The following is a 27,518-nucleotide window of genomic DNA, read 5'->3' on the forward strand; positions in this document are numbered from 1 at the left end:
GAGTTTAAAAATGTACTGTCATTGTATGTTTCTTAGAAGAATTCAATTTTGACATAGCATCTTACTAGTGCAAAGTAAAGTTGACTTTCAAACCACTGAACATGGCTCTCACTGTGGACTTAACCCACAGTATCCTTAATTTTAGAATTGGGGAAATGTGGAAAATCATGTGATGCCGATTATTCAAGTTACAAGTAAAGAAACTCAACCCCACTGGAAGTCAGGGTAAGGAGTTTCAGTTCCCTAGCCGCTCCTCCTGAAGCTTTCTCCAAATGGAAGGCCACTGATCTCTAATCACTGACAATTACATTTTTTCTGCAATAAGAAACCCTTGAAATTCTTCTGATGCACTTCTAAAATGGGCACATGCTAGCAGAACCTTCAGAACTGTAGACTTGCTGTTGTTCAGAGGATCTGGATACTTTCAAAATAATTGAGATTACGTTTAACTCTTACAGATATTTTAAAAGATTACTGGGGCATTTGATGGGCATTCTAAGCTTAAAACCCAAAGACAAGTGTAAAGTTTAGTGTGTATTTTGTAATTTAAAAGGTAATGTGTATTGATTGCATCTCTATGGTTCAACATGTAGGTTTATTACTAATATTTTAATAATTTAGAAACATATCATTATGCATTTTCAAAGGTAAAAATATGCAGTCAAAAGATATGTACCTTGTTCAGATTGTTTAAAACATTTTGCCTAACTGCCCTCCAGAAAGCTGATACCAATTTCCATAGCCCCTGGCTGAGTGTAAGTTTCCCTATCTCCCTGCTCCCTTACTCACACTAGGGGTTATCGTTCATTGTAATCTCAGCCAAGGGCAGCCTTTGTGAAAGCCAAGCTTACTTTGTAAATGCATTTTATTTGTACCCCTCTGCAGCTCCCAGGAATTCCTGTCTTGGCCAAGGCCACGTGAGGGGTTTCTGGCTTCACTGGGCTGCACTGACTGATTCAGCAAACAGTTTTGCCGAAAGGACAAAGCTAAGGGATGTGTTCACTCAAGGGACCCGCTAGCAGTGGGCCATGAAGAGGGTTTAAGAGGGATTCTGCAGCTTCTCCAAAAGCTCCCAGGACATTCTGGAGAGAGGAGATCTCTTTTTTAATTGCTTTCACCTTCCTCTGCTGAAGGTTATTTCTCTCCTGGCCTCAGATTTCCCTAGGTGGGGGCTCATTTGCTTTTCTGTTTGCACTCTTTCTAGTGGGCACACAAAGGTTACTGGGTGAGTTTAACACACTAGGAAGAGAATCTATTCCAGGCTGTTTCGGATAAGTTTGGTACAGTAGGATGTTTTATTCACTGTTAAATCAGTGCAAACAACAGGGTGCTTTATGTCTTTCCACACAAGCTTTAATAACCCAACCCAGTCATAATGAATTCTGGGGCAGAATTAATGTAAAAGAGTAATGGTGATTAGGTAATTATCAAGTAGAGAGAGTATTTAACCTTCCCAGTGACAGGACTGCCTAAGACTACCTGATATCATGCACGCTCCCTGGGAATAATAATAATTTAAAATTATCCAATCTCTATTATTAATAAAGAAATAAAGATCCAGGAGCAGCGTCAATCAAGTGGAGTTTTTTCCCCATTTAATGTTTGCCAATGTGCTGCTTCTCTCTAGTGTCTTTGAATGTGTCGGCCTCTTTGATTTTTATTTCAGGCTGGCCAGACTTAAGCTGCTGCAAGTCTCCAAGAATATCTCAACAAGCTGAGACACATCGCCCTCTAAAATTATCCATCCTGAGTGAAATGCCAGGGAGTAACCTTTGGCCTCTGCCTTTTTTAATTGCAACTCAAGCCATTTTTAAGCCACGGGCTGTGACAGCCCCATGTTCTGCTCTCCTTCACCCACCCTCCTCTCCCCCTACCCCTCCTGGGAGGTCTACTTAAAGAGGATGTGTGTGGCACCCTTATGTACTGCATTATGTCCCAGTAAAAAAAAAAGGATGTGCCTCCTCCTTGACATATTGTTTAATTCCACAACAAAGGCAGCTATGCATAGATGAGTTTTACCAACACATACATGCTTCAGTGCCTGTGTGCACCCATGAATACATACACACACACTTATGTTCCATGGAGGGCAGAACAATTCATTATGCTAAGTGACAAAGCATGTACTGCAGCAAAATTCATAGTAGAATAACTAGAAGGGATTTTTAAAGGTCATTTTCTCCAAACCCTTTACAGAAGGTAACCCTGACACATTGAGAAAAGAAGTAACTTTTCCAGGGTCTTACAACTAATTAAAAAGGGAACAGTAAGTAAAATACAGTTTCCTGACTCCTGATCCCATAACTCTTTTCCCTAAATGCAATAATGGCCAAAACCATAGTATTCAAGTAATACAGAGAACCTACTAACCAAGTACTTGTTTCTACGATGCTGCCACCTCCTCCTGGAATGCCCAACCAGCTTTGTTCTTTAACTGGCAGACTCCTTACAATGCAGATCAAGGTACACCTACTCCAGGAGGCCTTACCTGATAATACTCAGGGTTAAATTAAGCCCCCTTCTGTGAGCTCCCATAGCATTCTTGTTGAATCTTAAATTAGCATTTCTCACACTGATTAGCCAGCATTGGTTTTCTGGTCTTTTTTTTCTCTCTCTGATTGTAAGCTAAGGAGGATGCATCTTGTTCCCTTTTGTCTCCCCAGCCCCTAGCCCAGTGCACAGTATCCAATCAGATATCATCAAATTATGCAAAGTCTCATTGATCCAAGAAGCATGACAAGGGCAAGGGGACATATTTGCAAAGGAGTTCAAGCCAGATAATTCATCAGCAATCTGGAAAAACAGAGTAGTGAAGGGAAGTCATCGCCAAAAGTTGTTCCTGAAAGGTGAGCACAGCACAGCCTCTGACAGCCTTACTCCTTCAAGAAGCAGAAATGCTCATTAGGGTGAAGTACATTCTAGGGGAGAAGAAAGTGACTCTACTTGTACAGAAAAGCAGAGAGAGGGGGCAGGAAGCAGCAGGAGAACATAGATGCTAATTACAACCTAGAATGGATAGCAGTCTGGATGTCTACTTGGGGTCTACAGCTTGTTTCTCTGAAAAGGACTATTTTGTGGGGGGGACAGGGGTCTAAATTTATGCCTATTGAATCAACTGACCATTTGTTTACTGCAAATCCAGGTTCCATGCGGCTAGATTGAGGATGTAGGTAGGGAGGGAGTGTGGAAAAATTCTATGACATATCCTCAGTCTCTAACCCAGGGTTGGGCTCTCAGAAAATCCAGACAATTGGTTGGGCTTGATCCACGAGTCCTTCTTTTCTTCATTAGGCTAGCCTCAGGTCTGAGGTACTAATCCTGCATCCTGGAGGTCCTTTGCTCTTTGCAAATATTGTTGAGGCTGTTGGTATCAGGCACTGGGCACTGGATTTTATAGACCAGTGTTTTCCAAAGTCCTATGATCCTAAGAATCATTGAAGTACTTTTTTTTTTTGGTTAATTACAGATTCCTAGAAAACCGTTCTATATCTGCTGACTTAAACTACAAGGAAGGAGCCTAGGGATTTATATTTTTTTCAAGCTCTCCAAGGAATTCATACGATCAAAGAAGTTTGGGACACACTTGTGGAGATAAATAATAGCAATGATAACAATAATATTAATAATAAAATAAAGATAATGGCTCCCACCTCCAATGAGTACATAGTGAAGTAAAAGAATATTCTTTAAAATGATTATTCCTGACTCATGGGACACTCACTTAAAGAAAACATGTGAAAACAAGTAGAGTTCCATTTTTAACTCCATGGTACTTATTTGTGTGATTTCTGTGCAAGCATTTCTTGGAGAGACTGACTTGAAAATCTCCAGATGGGCACAGGTAACCAAGGAGAGGACTTCAGACTAGCTACTGAGAATGTTGGCCCAACTGAAAGACCCCTGGCAGAGAAGAGCTCCTCAGGAAACAAAAATGTAAACATTTATATACAGAAAAAGTCTCTTTGGGTTCTGGGAAACATTTGTAGGCAGTTTGGAGAACAAGTAAAAGTAAAAATCAGTCACCCCAGCAGAAGCTTTTGATAGATGAGACACTTAGTACACATTATGGAGACAAAAAAAAATTACACAGCTTCAGCCAGTAATGCAGGACTTGGAGCAGCTGGGCAAATAGTTCTCAGAAATTACTGGACAATCAAAATCCTATTTGGCTGTAAAATGTGCATTGCCACCATGCTGGCTGCCCAATGTCTTCCCTCCCCTGTCTGTATCAGCATCTCTGCCTCCTTAGCCACCTTTCTCCTGTCCCTCTAGAGGATGCCTCCCTTTTCCACCCACTAGGCTTGGCTACCTTTCAAATGCACTCACCCTACTCTGCAGCTTATTATTATCATCACTCCATGAGGCATTAATGCATGTACTGATGGTAGAGACCATTAATGCATGTACTGGTGGTAGAAATAACAATAAAGTTATTTCTACATGGTGCCAGGATAATCAGAGAAATTGTTAGGGGGGGAAATCAGTGTAAATGACAGTTGGTAGATACAAAGACTAAATGAGGGACTGAATTTACTGCTTTTTAACTAGAACATTTTTGTATTGAAAATTATTAAATGTTGAGGATACTATGGTCCAGAGTTTTTGTTTCAAATGTGTTTGGTTGCTTGTTTATTTTGTCTTGTTTGGCAATAAGGTCTATTCTTCCAATGAAATATTATTCAGAGCCTAATGAATGATATATACAAGTTGAACTGCTCTGGATAGATGAGGAGAAGAGATGAAATTCCTGCTTCTCCCTGCTCTTGGTTTCCTTCAGTGTCCCCTAAGTCACCCCATAGGTGCCCAAGACTCTTTAAAAAAGCTGGTCAATTATCCTCCAAGCCCCTTGTGTTACAATTGAGGAAACTGAGGCCCAGAGATTGGAATTGCCTACCAGAATTCTTGCCAACAGCAGAGAACTTAGAGCAGAACTCAGATCTTGAATCCCAACCCATTGTCCTTGCCTCCATATCAATAAGTCAGCCTTACCCAAGGAGCTAAGGCTCCTCCATGGGTTCTCACCACCCCAGGGCAGTGAGGCAGGGGGGCAAGGGGAGGAAGCAGATGTTTCTTAGACTAGTCATCCAGTGCCACTGCCTCTACTCACTATTTTCTTCATAGGCACTCATTTCTTTGAAGTTCTGAGCTGGAGTTAGGTAAAAAAAATAATAATAATGACTTTACCCCTTCTAAACTAGACAGGTATCCTGAAAGAAAATAAAATGGGGAATTGCAATTTTCATTGCAGTTCACCATCAGTTTCTGTGCACCCCAGACATTCTTATCAAGGGGGTAAGTATTCATACAGGTCCTGGCATTCCTTTCTCCATCCTTCTACTTCCCTCTCAGTTACTGATCCACTCCACATTCCTGTGTTTGTATCTGTCACCATTCCCTCCTCAATCAAATACTTTTAGCTTCTGTCCAAATTCTTTGCCTTGCCATGGAGAGTCTTCTACTCTCTGCCAATAAGGTATTAATACATTAGTTGCCTCTAAGTGCACTCTTTAATGAGGGCCATGGACATTCATTTAGCTGAATTTGATAGTGACAACACATTGACATTGGTAAGGTTAATGATCCAATGCTTTATTTCATTGAACAAGTTGAACAACACTTAGCACATTGATCCACAATGTCCTATAATCTGTCTTTGCTATTACTTTAATGGTACCATGGCATCAATGCCCTTTAAGTAATTGGCACCGTAAAAAAAATGGACTTGGCCTTGTCATGTCAGAATAGAGCTATATTGAATTGTGAGAGATTTTTGCCTTTTCTTTATTCTCTCTTTCCTCTCATTTTATGTTTTCCTGATTGAAAAGGCGAGTGGGAGCTCATGGAAGTGAGGAGGGAGAGTGTGGCTGAATAGTGAAGATACATTGAGCATTCAAAGATACAATGACCATTTTCCAAGTTATTTCCTTCCCAGCTTGTCAGGCCCAGGTGACCTCGCACAGGCCTCTGAGCCTTTGTAAATCTCAGTGCCTTCATTTTTTTAAATGGGGATAATTAATGAAATCTACTTGTCTCCACCTGCCTAACAAGTGGTGGGTCCTAGTTTAAGACATGATGCTTTACCCTTGGTGCGAGGACTTGACAAAAGAAAAGAGTGGACTGGATCTCACATGAGCCCTAACTATGAGGACAGGAAGATACTGGTTTGGAGACACTGTGTACCAGATGCTAACTCTGAAGTGACACCTGGGGAAAGCTGGAAATAGAGTCTAAGATCTAGGTGAGCTCATGGGTCTACCAGGAGAGGACAATGAGGTCCTGACCATGTAGACAGAACACACTAGCCATGATTATAGGTGAAGCCAAACAGGCAGTCATTATTTGGGAGTATGTACTTGAGACCCAGTTCTCTACCACGGCTGAATTCACAACAGACCTCCTGACCTGAGGGTGACCCATGACTGGGATACTACACAGAGCTCAATGGTCTCTTTGAGCAGAGATGTCCCATTATGTTTGGGAAGGCAGGAATCTATGGAACTGGGCCACTGAACCCAGTAAGTTTTAAGCCTAAAACCTCACAAGATTAAAATTACAAGTCTATCAAAACCCTGCCTTAGTCAGGACTGACTAAGAATTTTGGAAAAGATGGAGAAAGGAGCCAGCTCTGAGGTAATGAGTGAGCAACCCCATGGCACATGAGGGCGAAGGAGGCCCAGGCATTGAACTAGGCTTTACCACGGGCTCTCTGGCTGGCTTGATTAATAAACAGGTTATAAAAGAGCTGAGTTTCATTTCCCTGCTCTGTAAAGGAGGGAGCAATACTACCCCACAGGGGCATTGTAAATTTGGTTGGTATAACATGTGGGGTGGGGTAGAGGCTGGCTGGAGTGGGGGAGTGGATCAGCAACAGCAAATTTTGTTTGAAAGACATGAAATGAGGCAGAAGAAAGAGACATAAAGTATGTCTAATATTATTTATTTAACAGACCTGCTATGTACCAGACACTAAACTTTGAGTTGAGAAAACAAAGATAGGCCATATGGTGTTTCTGACCCCAAGTTGCCAACAATCTAACAGAGGAGACAGGCTGTGTATTTTGATGTCAACTCTGAAATATTTAGTCCCCAGAAAGGAAACAATTACCAATCTACAGGAAGAAAAACTGTGGAGCCTCTTTCTTTGCATCGTCTTACTCCCCCCAGCACGTCTCTGATTCTGCCTGGGACTGGATGGCTGAGTTCCTCTCTGGAGGAAGTTAGGGAGCCATACTTGGCTGCAGATCTAAGCCATGTTCTCTAGTAAATTTTACCAATAAAGTTTATGTTTTTATGTCCATTTGTTTGACAACTGTCTTATTTCTCAATTGATTCAGAATCAATAGAATGAGGAAGTATTATTTATTGGTTTTCACAAAATCCAACATGATACAGATTATTATACTGCAGAAGTATGAACAAAGCATAGAAGCCATATGCATCATGGAAGAGTTTACTATATACGGGGTATGTGTGGAAAGAGTGTAAGTTGGGAAAGATTAAAGAAAGGTGGACAGACTGCTAACAAAAAGGTGATTGGAAAAGGAAAAGAAGCATCCAGACAAAAAGGGACTATATGGCAGAGAATCGAAGGTGAGAAAGAGCATATATAAAGAAACTTCAGGAAAGGTAAAATGATGTGCATATTTTTAGTGAGAGTGTTAGTATCATTTTGTCAATATTGTATTAAAGGACCCAAAGCTCACAGAATAGCATTTCTCAGATTTCTCCCTGTTGGAGTAAACCAAAGAAATATCCCCATAAGAGGTGGCCCTGTGCAAAGTGGAATGACACTGAAGTATTTTTGCAGGTTCAATAACTCTGAACTACAGGCTTCGGTCCCACCATGCCATTATCAGTGCAAACTTCATGTAATTCCAGTTTCCCCATGTGGAAAAGGAACAGTGTACAGACTCTCTAAGACTTCCTGCAGCCCTGACGTTCCGCGAACCACTCATCCTTTTACATTGTTTTTTTAAAAAAATCAATTCTTTCTTGACATTTTCAACTCTCAACAGAGTTCTCCATCCTCAAGATCTGTATAGATGAATTATCAATAGTTCAGATCTTACTTTGACAACTCTTGGGATTCTATCCCCGTAAAGCATCACTTGGCACTTATTCCATCGCTTCTTTATTATCCACACAGGAGGGGATGAACAATTTTGCAGAGAGGAAACAAATATTCAGCTGAGCCAAAGCTTGGTTTTTGAAATCAAATACAATTGTTAAAGCCCTTCTATTTCCCTGAAGAACTCCCTTACTCAATAGTCATAGACCCCTAAAAAAGGTTAATGCCAAGATTGTCTTTACCCTGCAATTAGGACAAGTATGGAAATGTTTATTACTCCAGGGCAGAATTTCTGAACCTTGACACAACTGACATTTGGGGCTGGATAATCTTTGTTTGAGGGCCGGGGGTGCTGTCCTGTGCATTGTAAGATGCTTAGCAGCATCACCTGTCTTTACCCACTGGATGCCAGTAGCATTCCCTCCCCAGTTGTGATAACCCTATATGTCTCCAGATGTTGCCTAATGTCCCCTGGAGCCAAAATTATTGTCTTTGAGAACCGCTGCTCTAGGAGACTACATTCCCTCTATCTAAAGGGAGTGGACCAATTATAGATTCATGTGCATGTCCTCAGAAGCTAAAGAATGTACTTCTCTTTGATACTATTTATTCCTTTGTTCATTCAACTAATGGAATTCTTACTGGATGTTCACTATACTTCTTGGTTATTTAAATTCTCATTTCTGGATTCCTAGCCTTATCCATTTTAAGCCTGACAATGCTGGCTTTCTCCTTTGTATCCTCTGCTGTTTTGCACAACACGGCCACAGTAGCCACTGCTGTTGTTCATCATGTTAAGGCTCATTTATTTCCAGCTCTGTGAATGACAGCTCACAGTCATTTCCACACCTGTCATTCACTCCCGGGAATACTATGCAACAGTGAAAACACTAAGGACCCGAAGGTGAGGCCTTGGATTCTAGTTCCGGTTCTGCCACTTACCAGATATATGAGCTTAGAAAGGCATGAGCAGCCCTGAGTGTCACATCCTGGTCTGATAATGGCACATTCCTGTCTACCCAGCCCAGCTGTTTTGAGGGAAAAATAAGGGAATGGCAGAGGCACTGATCTGAAAACTGTGAAACACTGTGCAAGAAAGATTGTTATCATCATGATCATTATCTGGAAAACAAGAGCGTATCAGCACAAACTGCTTATCAAGCAGAGAGAAAGCCAGCTGAGGGAGCGAAACAATAACCACCTAGATTGGGGGTAGGATCAGGAAGCAGAGGAGAATGGCACAGTCTCTGCTGATTCGGGCACAACTGCACTCACTGCCTCCAGGAGTGTGAGCATAAAGGTAAGAAGCTCCAGTGTGGCTGAGAGAAAGGCCTCTCAGAACAGGGCTGCTTGATGGGGCCCAGGGTGTTAGCTTCCACGTTTAGTTCCTTCCTGCAGAGGACAAATCAGGAAGTTCTGATAACATATATTAGGTACTTACCATGTTCCAGGCATGCTGGGAGTGTTCCTGAGCATGATTTCAAAGCATTGCATCTAGAAAGGAAGGGCCTGTCTGTGCTCTCCTCACAGACCAAGTGACCCCATCTACACTAGAGGTCCTGTCTATACCACCCCAATAGTCCAATGGAACATTCTATATTCTACAAGAAAATAAAAGTGATGTGCTTCGGAAACATTAGAACATGAAACAGCACAGTCCATGAAAGCACTTAAGCACATTGTGAAGCATGTGTTGTAATTCTGTTTTTTATGTTATGATGATGATGGTGATAATAGCAAATATTTGTACAATGTTGTGTCAGGTACTAACCTAGACACTTTAACATTTGTTCATTGATAAACACAAACCAAAAGTAAAGATTAATATGAGCACCATCACACGGAGAGGACTGCAACCCTTTCTCTCTACCTGCTAACCATGTCCCTTGTTCTGTGCCTCTGGATTATCAGTGAAAGGAGGAAAAGGTATGTCCAAACGAGCAACTGTCCAGGCAGTACCCATCAGAGCACTACCAGCAACAGTGAAAGTGGCTATATCACATTCAATGGACAAGCATGAAGACAAGCGGGGGTGGCCAAGGCTGGAGGGAATACTAGGCAGCAACAAAACCACTGAGCAGTAACCACAAGAGGAAGGACCGGGGTAACTCTTACCTTGTCAGCATATCTGAAGTTAGAAACTCCCCAGAAAGCTGGAGAAGATATCAACTTCCAACATACCACTGAGATTTCCCCTTTCCCACTCAAGCAGAGATTTTCAGGGACTAAATCTTGCCATAATTCTTTGAGTAGAGGGAGAAAAACAACTGTTGTTTTCTTGTGTGAAAAGGTGCATGACCTACTAATAGGACCTTCAGGGTCTTGTAAAGAGACAATTTCTTTGTCACTGAAGGAAAATGTTCTGCATCCTGACAAGAGCAGCATGGTGTTCAAGTGACATTTACTCTACACCACCAGCAACTGCTGACTAAAAAGACCATGGTACCCAGAAACCTCAGATTTCATAGAGAAGTGGTGAACACAGTCATTTTGTGTACCTGGAAGTTGTGATTTTTTATTTTGCTTGAGGTCAAGCCCTTCTTTCCAAGCCAGCAAGCATTTCATTTTCACTGAGGTGAAGTAGGAAAGGGAGGCAGCCCTCACAGCCCTCAATGATGGACTGTCAATTAGCTGTGGTTTAGGCCTAAAAGGATGGCCCCATTCATTGTGAGACCATGGACTGTGAGATCATTTACCACCTTGACTCAACCATCAGTCTTGGATCCAAGGAAATATCTTTGGCAATGAAAAAATTCCTTTTTCAACCAAATACCTTGCCTCTTATATTTAAAACCACCCAATATTTTATTTTTGTGTGTACATGTATATTCCTCAGTTTATCACTTTACACATCATTCCATTTAATCCTTAAAACAAATGTGAGAAGACAGGCATTATTGGTAGTATCCTTATTTTAGGATTGATAAAATGAGGCCGCAAGTGAGCTTGCAGCATTTCCAAGGCCAGGAAGCAGCCAGATAGAATCTCACTTTGAGTGATCTTCAGAGTTCTCAGACTCCAAAGACCTTGATCTTCACACTTTGCCGCAGTGCATTGCATTTGTTTCCTGACTAGGGATTAGGAACTTCTCTGATAGCCTATTCTGCCTCATCTGCTAACAACATGACCCTTTCCACAGCAGTGTGTGAGTTTGGCAGTGTCTACACTCCCATAACCTGCACCTCTTAACGTCTGCTTCTTTTGTACTTCACAGCAAGTCATCAGGAAGGTGCTGTGGCTTCTGGTGCACCTTCTAGAGACACAAAAAGCACCACCCAGGAGCCCCAGACAGGGGACAGTAGTGGCTCAAACCCTCCTGCTGGTGAAAATGGGGCCTGTTCTTTTCTTACCTTCTCTGTTCCTTCTAAATTACTGTTGATTATGCAGCATCTGCCTCCTTCTGAGATGCATATGCTTCTCCCCCTAAATCTGCATGTTCGTTGAGTAGCCCACACACACAGCTGCATACAAATACACAGATGAAAGTTGTCAGTGAGCCCCCTGGAAATCACATCTACAAGCTCAGCTAGTGCATCTCTGGAAGTGGCAGATAGCAGGGCAGGGAAATGTGGAAATTACCAGACCTGCCCAAGTCATGTGCTGGCTCAGAAGCTCTCCATTGCCCTAGGCTCAGGCAGCAGGCAAGGCAGTCAGCAGGGTGACCCTTTCCTTCCTCCATTGGTTGGATCTTCAGCGTTCTTCATAGTGGAAGGAAAAGGGAATTTGGGGTTTCAGGAGGAGCACACAAAACTCAAAGAGGGAGTATCAGTTGATGTTCTCTTCTCAGTAAACCTCCAAGTCAGCTTATCTGCAAGTCCCACTTACATCAATTCCATTCTGCCTCTTAATAAATCACTTGTGCTCTCACATTAGCCCCTCACCCTCCTAGGCTATGAGGTCTGGACATAGGTTCTTTCTCATACATATCTGCCATGAGTCTTACATAGACTATGTTAAAAAACAATATTGGTAGAATTAATTTGAGTTAGAGGATTTGACTTATGTTGGCAGCTATAAGAAAATTCCAATAAATAAGTAAATAAGAAATTATTGTTAAAGCCAGAACACCAGGAGGGCCTAGTGTGAGCAAAACACAATCTGTGATGGAATGAAGAACCCAGCCTTTCTTGGAGAACATAGAGAGAGGTCACTGCTGACCTCCTTCCTCTAACAAATGTCTTTTGGGAGTGGCCTGGGCAAACCTGAGAGCTACAGCTGGGTCCCAGGGACCCATGTAGGCCAGGATAGGACATTGCTCCTGCTCATAATTTCAGTGTATGAAGCCAAAGGGCAATTAGAGAAAACAGACTCACTGCAAGCCAGGGCTGTAAGTGCATTATCTTTGTTTTTATAGCTTTATTAAGGTATAATTGACATCCAATAAACTGCACATATTTAAAGTACATAATTTGATAAGCTTTGACATATGTATAGACCAATAAAATTATCACCTGAATCAAGATCATGAATATACCCCTCACCTGCCAAAATGTCCTGTGTCCTCCCTTCTGCCTCTCCCCATGCCATACCCTCCTCCCCAGGCAACCATGAACCTGCTTTCTGTTGCTACAGATTTGTTTGCATTTTCTAACATTTTTACATAAATGAAATCATATGGTTTATACTCAATAGCTCATTCCAAAATATTGCTGAGTATTATATACCAAATTGGTTTACCCATCCACCTGTTGATGGGCATTTGGATTGTTTCCAGTTTTGTACTATTGCAAATAAAACTGCTACGATTATTTATGTACAAGACTTGGTATGAACATGTGTTTTCGTTTCTGTTGAGTAAATACCTAGGAGTGGAATAGCTCAATCAGGTGGTAGATGTATGTGGAACATTTAAGAAATTGCTGTGCAATTTGCAAAGTGTTTGTACCATGTTACATTTGCACCAGCAGTGTATGGGAGTTCCAGTCCAACACATCCTTGCCAAGACTCAGTCAATCATTTTAATTCTAGCTATTCTAACAGGTAGTGCCATAATTGTGGTTTTTATTTGCATTTTTCTAATGACTAATGATGTTGAGTCTATTTTCATATGATTATTTGCCATCTGTGTATCTTTTACGGTAAGTGTTCAAATCTTTTGCACATTTTTAAATTAGGTTTTTTTCTTATTGATATGATTTCACATACATTTCAATGAGGCCTAAAAGCTTGTATGTATAAGTAACTACCCACACCATCAATTAATAGAACATTTCCATCACTTTATAAAGGCCTGCGTCCTTTTTGAGGGCCCATCCTTCTCCCTCAAATTTGATTTTTTAAATGACAGCTTTATCGAGATATAATTTACATATCAAACAATTCAACCATTTAAAGTATACAGTCAGTGGATTTTAGATGTCACAAATTTTGAAATCATCATCATAATCAACACTACAGCAGTTTTATCACCTCAAAAGAAACCTCATACCCATTAGTCATTCCCAATTCCCCAACTTCCTCCCTCTATTCGCCATCTCCAACTGCGAATCTACTTTCCATCTTTATAGATTTACCTATTCTAGACATTTCATAGCAACTAAATCATACACTAATCATACACTTCTGTGTCTGGTTTCTCCCATGTAGCATACTGTTTTCAAGGTTCATTCATATTGTCACACGTATCAGTAGTTTATTTCATTCTATTGCCAAATAATATTCTACTGTATGGATAGACCACATTTTATTTGTTCATTTATCTGTTGATGGGTACTTAGAATTTTATGTTTGGTTAATTATGAATAATGCTTCTATGTATATTTGTGTATAAATTTTTGTGTGTATTAAGTTTCTATCAATAACAATTTGATAGAAAATATAACAATATGAGAGAAAATATATACATATATTTATCTCTGCCTTCAGTTCTTGGCTGAGAGATCTAGAAACTCTTGTGAATTCCTAAGAGATAAGAATACTAGGAACATCTTTTGTTTTATTAAGGTGACTCTGGGTGGGACTGGTAATCAGAAGATCAAGCCATGATTAAAAGTTTGGAATTTTCAGCCCCACTCTCTGTTCTTCAGAGAGGGAGAGAGACCAGAAATGAAGGTAATAATTGATTATGCCTGTGTGAAAAAACCTCCATAAAACTCAATAGTACAAGGTTCGGTGAGCTTCCAAGAAGGTCAGTAAACATAGCCACAAACTGAGAGAGTGATACACCCCAACTCCAGGAAAACAGTGACCCTTTCAGACCTCACCCTATGTATCTTTTCCTCTGATTGTTCATCTGTTTCCTTTATCATATCCTTTAGCAAATGTGTTTCCTTGAGTTCTGTGAACAGCTCTGGCAAACTAACAAACCCATGGGAGCCTTAGATTTGTGTCCAAGTTGAGCAGAAGTTCTCTGTAACCAGGGGAGCTGCTACTTGTGACAGGCATCTAATGTGGGTGGGAGCAATCTTTTGGGACTGAGCCCCTAACCTGTGGAATCTGATGCTCTCTCTAGGAGAACAGTATCAGAGTTGAGTTGAGTTATAGGACATACAGCTGGTGTCATGGAGAATTGCTTGGTATGGTCACATTTGCTGACCAAAAGTGGCAGAAATAAAGTCCTCTGCATAAAAGTATCGCGGACACAAGAGGGAAGACTGGGTATTTCCAATACAACTGTTTTATTTTTCTTGTATATGTACCTAGGAAAGGAATTGCTTGGCCATATGGTAATTCTGTGTTTAACCTTTTTTCGGAAATTCCAACCAACAGTGTGTGAGGTTTCTGATGTCTCCATATCCTGAAAAATACTTATCTTTCTTTTTTATTATAGCTGTCTTAGTAGGTACTAAATGGCAACTTATTGTGGCACTGATTTGCATTTTCCTGATGGCTAATAATGTTGAGAATCTTTTCGTGTGCTTATTGGCTGCTCGTATATCTTCTCTGGAGAAATTTCCAACAGGTCCTTTGCCTAGTTTTAATTATTTGTTTTTTATTATTGAGTTATAAGTGCTCTTTACATACACAGGGTACAAGTTCTTCATCAAATGTATAATTTGCAAAAGTTTTCTTCCATTTTGTGGGTTGTATTCTCACTTTCATGATGGTATACTTTGGAAAAAAAGAGGTTTTAATTTTGTTGATGTCTTATTATTGAGATGTAAGGGCTCTTTGCATGTTCTAGGTATGTGCATGTATGCTACAGATATATCCTTTAGCAGATATATGCTTTGCAAATATTTTCTCCCAATTTGAATTGTCTTTTCTTTCTCTTAACAATATCTTTGGAAGAGCAAATGGGGCTTTATTCATAATTTCCTTTTCAAATAATTTCTTTAGTGTATCAAAACACAACTGATTTTTATATGCTGATTTTGTATCCTGAAATTACACTTAACTGATTAGTTCTGACAGGTTTTTGTGTGTGTGTGCAGAGTTCTTAGGGCTTTCTACACATAAGATCATGCCATCTGCAGACCTAATTTTACTTCTTCCTTTCTGCTTCAGGTGATCTTTTTTCTTGACAACTTGCTCTGGCTATGACTTCCAAGTATTATGTTAAACAGGTGTGAGGAGTGTGAAAATGTTTGCTGTAGGCTTCTTACACATACCCCCATGAAGTTTTAATTTTCATGAAGTCCAGTTAATTAATGTTTTTATTTATAAATTATGCTTTTAGTATATGCATATTATTTCTGTAACTTTTGCTTAGTTCTAGGTTACAAATATTTAATACCATATTTTCCTTTAGAAGTTTTATAGCTTAGGTTTTGCATTTTTGGTCTAAGATCCATTTGTTAACTTTTCTATATTGTGCAAGTTATAGATTAAAGAATTTTTTTGATACAGATATTCAATTGTTCAGCAGCATCTGTTGAAAGACTACCCTTTCTCCACCAAATTGCCTTTTTAGTGTTGTCAAATAAGTTGTCCAGCTTTGTGGATCTGTCTATAGACTCCTATTTTCATCGACATATTTGTTTATCTTTATGTCAATATTACTCTGCCTTGATTAGTATAAGCTTTATTAGTCTTGAAATCAGGTAGTGTTAGCCCTCCTACTTTGTTATTTTCAAAGTTGTTTCCACTATTATAGGTTATTTGGCATTTCCAATTAATTTTAGGATCAGCTTATCAACTTTTACCAAAAAAAAGCCTGCTTGAATTTTGATTGGGATTATACTAAATCTATAAATCAGTTTAGAAACATTGATATCCTAAGAATATTGAGTCTATCGACCTGTGATAAATTATATGTCTATAGTTTTATTGTATAGGTTTTTCACATCTTTTGTCATATTTGCCACTCAGTAGTTTATACTTTTGATGTGACTGTAAATGGCACAGTGAGTGCATTACAATGTCCATTTACTCATTCTACTATATAAATATATAATTGATCTGTATATATTTTTCCTCCATCCTACAGTCTTGCTAAACACACTCACTAGTTCTAATAGCCTTTTTGTAGGTTCCATGCTATTCAGAAACAGAAGTCTCTAATTGGGTTATCTTTCAGATCTCACAATCTTTTGATAAGTACTAAGCTTGTACTGAAATTGTGCTTATTTTATGGAAAGATAATTTGAAAAACAAAGTGGTTAGACTTGTTTAAGTATGTATAGGTCTTAAATTAATGATTCAGGATTCATACCTAGATCTTTGTGACACCAAAGCCATCATAATACTTGTTTCTCTACCTCTGTGATGCCATGATACTTGTGGGCTTGCCTACCTCATGACCAATCAAAAATCATCTTCACTAGAAGTCCCGTTCTATCCATAGTTAGACACTCTGTTAGTTCTTTACTTCTGACTCGCTCAAGCAATGAAAAATGAAAAGGAAGGGATATAAATAAGTAGCCTCAGATCCCGGTAAGTAAGTGAAATTGTAAGCAGTCCCATCCAAACATGTGCAATAGAAAGCAGGCCCTCAGTCACAGGACAGCCATTCAAGGGAAGACTTCCCATCCTTGATATAAACTTGGTAAAATTAAAATCAAGCTGGAAAGAAATTTAGATGGATATCAAAATAAAACTACTGTTTTCCAATACTGGTCACAGAAGTATAACTGGGCTCAAGATAGAGCCAAGAGCCTGTTCCTCAGAACAGGTATGCCACTGATAAGGGGGAGGTGGAAGAGGAAAATGAAGTGCCAGAATCAGTACAGGGCACTATATCCTCAGTGAGAGTAGCAGGAAAAATGATTCAATGCTAACACCATCATAAGACATTGTGAAATGGTTTAAGGCCTTCTTGTTCTAGAGCAGGATCTCATAACCTTGGCAGAACAACACTAAGAGGAAGAGAGACATAAGACCAGCTGTGGAAAAGTGGAAATGAGGTTTTGAGGATTTCTTTGCCCCAGGTATCCTATCATGATTACTTTGGGAAACTCAGTGGAGATATTTGCATCAATTACAGAGCTTGGGGGGAAAATGGAGCCAAAGGTTCAAAGGAAGACTCTAGGCACTGAGAGCAGTCCAGTCCATGAGGCTATGGTGACAAGTTCACACCCACAGGAGTTGGGAGCATTTAAGGAGGTGGTTTTTTGTACAAAGATATGCACAACAGAAGGAGGACTGCCAGGCCTGTGTTGCAACCAGGGTTTTCTGCCTTGGGCCAGGGATGTGAAGGCTTGAGGTGGATTCTTAGAACTACTTCAGTTCACAGAGATCAGCAGTTTCCAGGTCATACTCTTTCCAAGGAGAGATGCACAGGGTGCCATCGACCAGCAGTAGTCACTAGGAAGGACCACTTTGGGGGATGTGGTCTGCCTTTCTGGTACGAGAAAATTAGGAGGTGTCTTTGTAGTTTCGAGAGTGTTTGACAAATGATAGTCACATTTTCTGAGATCATTTTATGGGTGGATCATTCTCATCCTTTTACTCTTGCTTCAAATATCTTTCTCTGGGAGGCTTTTCCTCACTATCTATCCTTATTTAAAATTTATTTTATTGAGTATGCTATTACAATTTTCCCATTTCTTCCTTTATTCTCCTTCACCCTGTATCTCCCCTCCCATTAACATTTCTCCACCTTAGTTCATGTCCATGGGTCATACATGTAAGTTCTTTGGTTTCTCCATTTCCTATACTATTCTTAACCTCCCCCTGTATATTTTGTACCCACCATTTATGCTTCTTATTCCCTGTACCTATTCCCCCATTCTTCCCCCTCCACCTCCCTGCTGATAACCCTCCATGTGATCTCCATTTCTGTGATTCTATCCCTGTTCTAGTTGTTTGCTTAGTTTGTTTTTGTTTTTGTTTTTAGGTTCAGCTGTTGAGAGTTGCAAGTTTGTTGTCATTTTACTGTTTGTATTTTTGGTATTTTTCTTTTTCTTAGATGAGTTTCTTTAGCATTTTGTATAATAAGGGCTTGGTGATGATGAAATCCTTTAACTTGACCTTATTTGAGAAGCACTTTATCTCCCCTTCCATTCTAAATGATAGCTTAGTTGGATAGAGTAATCTTGGATGTAGGTCTTTGCCTTTCATGACTTGGAATACTTCTTTCCAGCCCCTTCTTGCCTGCAAGATTTCTTCTGAGAAATCAGCTGATAGTGTTATGGGAACTCCTTTGTAGATAACTATCTCCCTTTTTCTACTCATTTTTAAGATTCTCTCCTTCTCTTTAATCTTGGGTAATGTAATTATGATGTACCTTGGTGTGTGTTTCCTTGTGCTTCAAGTAAGTTTTTAATGTCTTCCTCTTCTCCTTCTGGTACTTCTATGATTCAGATGTTGGAACGTTTAAAGTTGTCCCAAAGGTTCCAAAGCTTCTCCTCATTTTTTGAATTCTTGTTTCATCTTTCTGTTTGGTTTACTGTATATTTCATTTTTCTGCTCCAAACTATTGATTTGAGTTCCAGTTTCCTTCCCTTCACTGTTGGCTCCCTGTACATTTTCCTTTATTTCACTTTTCGTAGCCTTCGCTTCTTCTATTTTGTGACCATACTCAACCATTTCTGTGAGCATCCTGATTACCAGTGTTTTGAACTGTGCATCTGATAGACTGGCTATCTCTTCATCACTTAGTTGTATTTTTTCTGAAGCTTTGATCTGTTCTTTCATTTGGGCCATATATTTTTGTCTCAGTGTGCCTGTTACATAGTGAGAGGTGGAGCCTTAGGTATTCACGAGGGTAGGGCAACCCACATTGCTGTGTGTTGTGGTACTATAGGTGGGGGAAAGGTACAAGAGGGAACAATGTTACTTGTTCAGCTCTGCTGGCTTTCAATGACTTCTTCTGCTACCCACAAGCAAATTGGGCCTTTCTGGTACTGATTCTCAGGTGGGTGGTTTTGTGTATAGTCTAGGACCCTATGGGTCTCTCCAATGAACTCTCCTGTGAGGTTGGGAGTTTCTCCTTTCCTCAACCCCCACAGGTTTTTACAGTCAGAGGTTTTGAGGCTTTATTTCCCCAATCCGGAACCCTGAGTTGCTCATTCTGTCTCACTTCCCAGTTCTTTCTCCTTGTTTATCCACACTCAAATGTAGGACTGCCCAGTCCACCAGCCACCACCTTGCTGTGAGTCCTCTCCACCCTGGCTGCCCATCTCTGCCCCTTCTGCTGGGCTGAATAGATGTTTCTTCTTTAACTTCTTAGTTGTCAGACTTCCACACAGTTTGATTTTTCTGGCAGTTCTGGTTATTTTTTGTTTTTAAATTTGTTGTTATCTTTCTTTTAGTTGTGCAAGGAGGCAAAGTGTATCTACCTACACCTCCATCTTGGCCAGAACTATTTTTCCTCACTATCTATTCTAAAGGGCATTCTCTAGTTCCTCTCTGAATCCTCATCCTGTGTACAAAACATAGCAGGGAAGAGCATGAACCTGAAGCTAAGCTGCTTCTGTTATAATTTTGGTCCATGATTTTGGGCAGCCTACTTAATCTTACCTGCCTCCATTCCCCATTGATTAAATAGTCATAATACTATCTACCACCTATGGTTCTTGTGAAGATTCACTGATTTAACATTAGGTTGAACCTATAAAATTGCCATGAGGGGTATCAAAAATGGTCAACTATAAACAGTTTTATAGGGATCATAGGTATGTAATCCCTATAACATTATACATATATGCTAATAAGCTCTATATAGAAGTGTTAATTATTATAATTCAATCTATAATTATTATGTTTAGCCATTCATTCATTGTTCATATCCCTATTAGAATGTAAACCTCTAGACAGACATTGGCCCACTGTGTTGTACTGTCCCTGGCATAGGATCATTACACAATAAACATTTATTGAACAAATGAATGGGACACTTGTCCCTACCCTGGTAATGAAGGATGAGCACAAGGTTTAACTCATATACCTGTGAGTAACCGAAGTCCCATTCTTAACAGATACATCTCTATGGAGAAGAAATAACAAAATAACAAACCCTGTGGGCTGTAGGGTTCTGGCCCCACATCTCTCACCATTCTCCCTGCATTCTCAGCCCCTGCTGCCTGAATAGGGCTTGAAAGAGCTGGTTGGTGTTCCCTGTGGCCTTCAGCATAGTCACATGCTACTGGGATGAGAACAATAATCTTCACTTTCCCCAAAGAAGTGGAATTGCAAAATGAATAAATTAGAAATATACCCTTGTGTCTGCATGTTTGTTTGATGATCTGGGTTTGTGTATCGCATTGCCATAATAACGGGGGTGAGCTAAGCTTTGGAGCCAAGTTCCCATCTTTATCTGGATCGCCTGGGAGCCAGCCTGCTGGGACAATTAGTGAGTGGAACCACAGCAGGGATGATTGCCTCTTATTAAGTACATGGCCCAGGATCTAGGGGCTCACATTTTTCTAACATAAAAGTAGCCTTAGCTCAGACTAATCTGTGCCAGCAGATAGCCTGGCATGTACAATAGTACAGCACCAGCATTTTCCTTGGCTATCCCCTCATTCCTGGCCACAGAACTTGCCAGGGTGGGGGCTGGACTCTCAGAAAACCTCAGACCTCACAGAGCCTCATTTACCCTCCTCATGTACTAGGTCCCTTTCTTTGCTTTGAAGAGTAGGGTTTAAAAAACAAACAAACAAAAAAGCACTCTGATTTGTCTACCCATGCTTCTTTGAGGAAAGACGTAGGCTGAGTTTGTCCCTTTATGGGAAGACTTTGTGTTGTCATTACCCTAACATCTGTGCTGTGTCCCAGCGGTCCTGTAACTATGAGCGTCAGCCACAACTCAGGCTCAGAAAGGCAGTTAAGGGAAATCAGACTGTGTGTCTATGAGATCTTGTAACTGTACTTTTGAGAATTTTACTCCTCTCCCCCCATTGGTATCTGTGTCTCTGTGTTTCTCCTATGTTTTCTCTTTTTCTGTGGATTGTTAATTCCCTATACCCTTCCTTTCTCCTCTCGGGTCCTTAGAGTTTCTCCTCCTTTACCATCACTGCACTCCAACATCTGGACCCAGCAGCCCAACAGGGCCCACGTGCAATTTTCTGCCACTCACTCTTTCTCTCCCTGCATGGGGCCCTTCTGGCTGGCTAAGCTTTTATCTCTTTCCCAAACCTTTATGTCCTCATTATAGTTCAGTTCCTTTTCCACCTACTTTCTCCACCTGGATTTTTTTTCCTTTACCTTAGCTGCTTGTCAAACTGTTACACACCTTTTAAGCTTGAGTCCAAAAGGTTACTTTCCTGACTCTCCTTAACACATTATCCCTTTCTATTTTGCCACCTTACTATTATAGTGTAATTTCTTACAATTTTCCTACTAGATGAGTGCTTCTTTAATGCAGGGATCATGTTTCATTTATCTCTGTATCCCCTGTTTCACATATGGTGCCTAGTTATTAGTAGATCTTCAATGAAGAAGTAAGTGAATGAATGAATGAATCTGAGGTCTGCTGAGTGTCAGGTGCTTTCCTCTAAAAGCTTTGTGTTCCTAGGATTTTCAACAATACTCTTCTCTCATCTAATGTATGATCTTGAAAAAAAAAAGACTTCACTTATCGACATTCTTGGGCTTTTACTTTTCACTCTATTGCTTCCAATATCAGTCTTGTGTGTAGAATACAAATCAGAACAGAAGATGGGGTGTCTCCCCCAGATGGAATGCCCCCATCCATTACTGACAGTCTGCTACCAGAAATCCCCTGTACCCTTAGCCCTTCAGCCTCACATATGGCGATGCTAGACTGCCTCTTTCTACTGTGGATTACCCATTTCTGACAAATGTTGAGTGTAAGGAACTCTGCCTTTTAGATGGACAGAGAATATCTATAGGGGAAGAGAGGCAGGTCCTGGCCTTCAAGAGGAGCTACTGCCCTGGATTACTTCAGCTCCCAGTAGCTCACACTCTCCAAGCATAATTCTTGTCAGGTCTTGTTTACTATTAAGTCTGCATTAACCATAGAAGGTCTTGGTTCTCTCATCCCCCCATTCAGTTTTTGCATTTTTTCATTGTTATTCCAGTATGTAACACTGGTCATGCTTCTGACTCTTTCCAATAAAAAGACTAGGTTTTATTATGTGGCTGTTCCTCTCCTGGCATTTTGACACTTAGCCCATTCCCAGGCTCAGATTGCCTGGAGCAGTCCCAATTTACACTCATTGTCTCAGTGTAATTATTAATAGCACCCCCTTTCATTCTCACGAGTGTTGTAATGTAGATGATAAATTATATGGTCACCCTACCAATCTCTGGTTTTTCCTACTTCTATCTCTGAACTGACAGCTCACTCACTTGTCACACCCACCTTGTAATATGCTGATAGGACAATTCCCATCTGACCTACTTCTGTCTATTTCACAAAATTTGAGTTGCTGAGCAGAGAGTCAGTGAATATGTTAGAATGAAATCCCAGCCTTCTGTCCATGTTTCATAGACAAGTATGTCCATGATCCATAGATGAGTATGTCCATACTCACTACACATACACACACATAAACTCACAGTTGAAACATTAGCATTCCTGCCTTTAACAAAAAGACCTCCATGTAGTAAAAAGGGAGGGAGAAAACTGTCTGGAAGCATTATAATGATAGATGTCAAACAGTGACATAGAAAAGAATTATAAAGGACCGAAAGATAGGGCTAGACAGTGATCAAACCCTTTTTTTCCAATGGGATGACATTTTTCTTTCAAACCCCACACCACAAAGGGGAGAGAGGTTTTTTGCACCGACACTGGCACAAATAATGCTCAGAGGGTCTTCCCAGCAGATGCTCATTACCCAAGCCAGCCACCAAAGAGTTCTCACCTAAGTTAAACCCTGCAAGCTGCTCACCTCATGGCAAAAAAGAACATTTGCCTGTCAGCAGTGTTTCATCAGTGTGGCTTTCCATTCTGCCTCCTCTGAAACCTGCAGAAGCCCAGAGGCATTTGATCTGTTAAGCATTTTATGCTAAAAATATCCCTTATTTAAAATGGCTTCATTATACATCCACAATGGCTCCAAACAGCAATTCAGGGTTATAAGCTTGTCTATGAATTCTAACTTTGTGTGGCTATCCTCTCCCACACCCTATACATTGCCGATTTCTAATTCTCCAAGAAGCCTTCCCTGATCAGGTAGGGTCAAGATAAGATGACTTTTCTTCCTCTTAACAATTACTTTTTTAAAAAAATATTGTTATATTATAGTTGTGCCAATTTTCCCCCTTTGCCTTCCACCACCCAGCCCACCCCCTGCTCTCACAGTCAACCCCCACACCATTGTCCATGTCCACGGGTCATTCATACATGTTCTTTGACTAGTCCCTTCCCCTTCTTTTCATCATTATCCCCCTCTGTCTTCCCTCTGGTCACTGTCAGTCTGTTCCATATTTCCATGCCTCTGGTTCTATTTTGCTCGTTAGTTTATTTTGTTCATTAGATTCTTCTTGTAGGTGAGATCATATGGTATTTTTCTTTCACTAATGGCTTATTTCACTTACCATAATATTCTTCAGTTCCACCCATACTGTTGTGAAATGTAGGAGTTCCTTCTTTCTTTCTACTGCATAATATTCCATTGTGTAAATGTACCAATTTTTTGATACACTCATTTACTGATGGGTACTGAGGCTGTTTCTAGCACTTGGCTATTGTAAATAGTGCTGCTATGAACATAAGAGGTGCTTAAGTTCTTTCAAACTGGTGATTTGGGATTCTTAGGGTATACTCCCAACACTGGAATTGCCAGGTCAAAAGGCAGTTCCATTTTTAATATTTGAAGAAATTCCATACTGTTTTCCCCAGTGGCTGCACCAGTTTGCATTCCCACCAATAGTGCACTAGGGTTCTCTTTTCTCCACATCCTTTCCAGAACTTTTAAAAATACTTAATCAGCATAGATACATATGTACATAGTTCTAACACCAAATCTAGCCAATCTGAAGAAGAAACTTAAGTCCAGCTTAATATTCTTCTCTGGTTGCCTGGGCTTCCCAACCCATGTGTTCGGACTGAGTTACTGGTGTGTGAAGAAACTGATCCTTAACTCTTAGCAGGGGTCAGGCTGGGACTTGACACAGCCAGAACTCATGAGCTGTTGTCTCAGGGACTGCACAGCCTCAACAGTTTCACCCCACTAGTCTGTCCAATATTAATAGTTTCTATGTACGCCATACATCAAAACATTAGGCAGCAGTGTCATGGATCAACAAATGGCCCTAGGGCCGCATATGAGCCTGAGGTGAATTTCAAAAATACAATCGTCTTTAGTATTATGATTAACAAGTAAAACACAATAACACATAGAGAAATGGATGAATAATGTTAAAATATAACAGTTCTAAACAGCCATGAATACCTTGGGTGTTCACACTGAACATACCAAATTGTATGCTGTCCACTGTCATTGATTCTCATAGTGTCTCATTTTTTTTGGTTGGTCAGACTTGAGCTACATAAGCTCCTGATGTCACACTCCCTTCTGATGCCATCCAATGCATATAACAGAAAGGCAACTTGACAAAGTGAAAGGAGTACTGGCCTGGAAACCAACCTGGCTCTGCTAACAATGGTAAGACTACGAACAACTCACCACTTCTCTGGGTATCAGTTTTCTTATTCTTTCAATCAGGGGGTTATTTAGTTCTTTTAAGGCCAAAATCCTATGACTCTTTGACCATTTGTGAATATCACTGTCCATAGAAATAAAAAAATAATAAGTATATTGGGTTTATTTAAATTTGAAAACCACTATCATTTCATTTAGTTCTACTTCACTAAACCAACCAATAGTAGAGAAATAATACAACAGTATGCAGACTTCTGGGGCTCACCCATTACCAATTCTCCTCTTCTTCAAGGCACCCAAGAGACTGATACTCTCTTGATCATTTGCAGTTAGGCAAACCATGTGACTGGTTCTGGCCAATAGACTATGAGTGGAAAGGATGTGTTTCACTTTTGAGTCAAAGAATTTCATTGCCAGTGGGAGAGCCTTCAGCATCCTTTTCTTCTGCCATGGACTATTGACAAGTCCATGAGTTCTAGATGGTGCAGCAACAAAGTTGCCATCAGCCTGGATCCTTGCATAGCCATGTAAAGTAGACTCCCCCACTGACTTTCAAGAGAAATATACTTGGTTCTGGAAGATTTTAGGGTTCATTTCTGCAGCATAATCTAACCTATCTTAACTAAAATATTACCTCCACCCAACCACCCAGCTATACCCATTCTCTGTTTTTCCTGTTTTTTGCTTCTTTAGAGAACAAGCTTCTGGGTAAAGTAGAAAAAAAGGAAGGTCGGTTATATCTTTTTATTATTTATTTGTTTGGCTATGTTGAAGTGTGCAGTGATTGCAGTGAAATTGAGGCTACCACTCATAATATGAGTTGATGATTCTGATAAAATACAAAACTCGCTGGGTTAGCAAGGATCGCCCGAGGGAAAATATAAAAGAGAGGTATGAAAGCAACCATATATTTTTTTATTGTAAAACACTCTTCTTGGGTTGCCATCACCCAGTGTCATATATTTGACCCCTTCCTTAGTGAAGACCTGGAGTGGCCCTGATGCATGTGTCTTTTGCTTCCCTGCACTTCCATGATGATGTGCAATTCTAATGCCAAAGCCCCCATCAGCACCTCTGCTCAGTGGTTCAAAGTGGGTTGAATTGTAGCCGGCGGCAGGGGGTGATAAATGTAGCGTGAGCTGCCTTTCCCCCAGCAAACTGCAAATTGCCTGAGCTGTACAGCCCACAAAAGGTTCCTGTGGAGTGAATTTATCTTGCATTGTCGAGTGGAAAGGGAAAGAGAAGAGACCAGGCATTCTATTTTTGCAAAGTCACATTCGATCTTGTTCAACGTGCAGTCCACACATCTTTTAAAGGGGGTTCCAGTGGAAAAGAGTAGCAGCGCAGGAATGTAGAACAGATAAAAGGATTTATTTTTAACACTGTTGGAGTTCACAACTGTGTGAGAATTTCAATTTCAAGTCATTCACTTTTGAATAATAATAATGTGTTCTCTTGGAGTGCATGTTATATCACCCAATAATTCAGAATGGAGTAGACCATGCCAAGGACCAGAGGACACAACAATCAAAGGAAAACTCATCTTTCCATGATTCAGAAGAAGAGAGCAATGGCCCTACCAGCGACCCAAGTTTTCCTTGATCCTTGCTTCTGAGTTGATATGCCTAAGTAGATTATTCCCTTCTACACAAAATTTCATTAATACTTCATGGGTCTGTCAAGAAAGCTTCCATTTTGGAATTCTTCCAAATGTTGAAAAGTAATAAGAATCTTGGTATCTGACTAGCTTCATTATATTGAGGTCTTTGGGGGCAAGTCTTTCATAAATAGATCTTTCCTTGTCTCATGAAATAATAGCTTCTCTTGAGAAAGCAAAGGCTGTCATAAGACTTCATAACATAAGACCCTAGCCATGAATCAGAAGATATTTAATTACATGGCTCTCTTGTGTGTGTGTGTGTGTGTGTGTGTGTGTATACATATAATGTTTTCAGGTAAGTCCAGAATGAAGGAGGATTTAGTTTTTCTTTCTATCTGGAAAGCACCTTCTTCTCTAAAAGGTAGGCTTAAATCCTTTCCATTTTTCTGGATTCTCCTACTCCATAATGACTCTCCCGACAACTCCAGCCACAGAGATTTCCTTATAGTCTTAATCACTGTCTTGGCTCTTGTTATAAACATGTGCTATCCTCCTTGTGTCACAGCACTTTATGCACAGTAAGTGATCATAACCTAAACTCTCTCATTTGGGATGGCAGTTAATGTAGTGGCAGTTAATAGCTGGGGCTCAGGAATCATACAAAATAACAGTCAAGGACAAGTTAGTGATCCTGTCCACATTACAATTTCCTCATTGTGAAGTGGAAATAATGATCATAACCTCTACCTCAAAGGGTCATTGAAAGGATTAAATAAGATAATGCATGTGAAGGGCTTAGCACAATGTTCAAAGGTATCTGTAACACTTAGTGTTCATTGTTGTGATTGTTCTTGATTATAATTTATGGACACTCCCTTTGTTGGGTTGTGGCCTGCTACTCACAGCTCTATTAACTGGACCCTTCTGAGGTAGTGCAGTGACTCCACTCCAGAAC

Source organism: Phyllostomus hastatus, unplaced genomic scaffold (assembly GCF_019186645.2).
Source record: "Phyllostomus hastatus isolate PE091 unplaced genomic scaffold, TTU_PhHast_1.1 phas_contig_283, whole genome shotgun sequence".
NCBI classification, from domain to species: domain Eukaryota; kingdom Metazoa; phylum Chordata; class Mammalia; order Chiroptera; family Phyllostomidae; genus Phyllostomus; species Phyllostomus hastatus.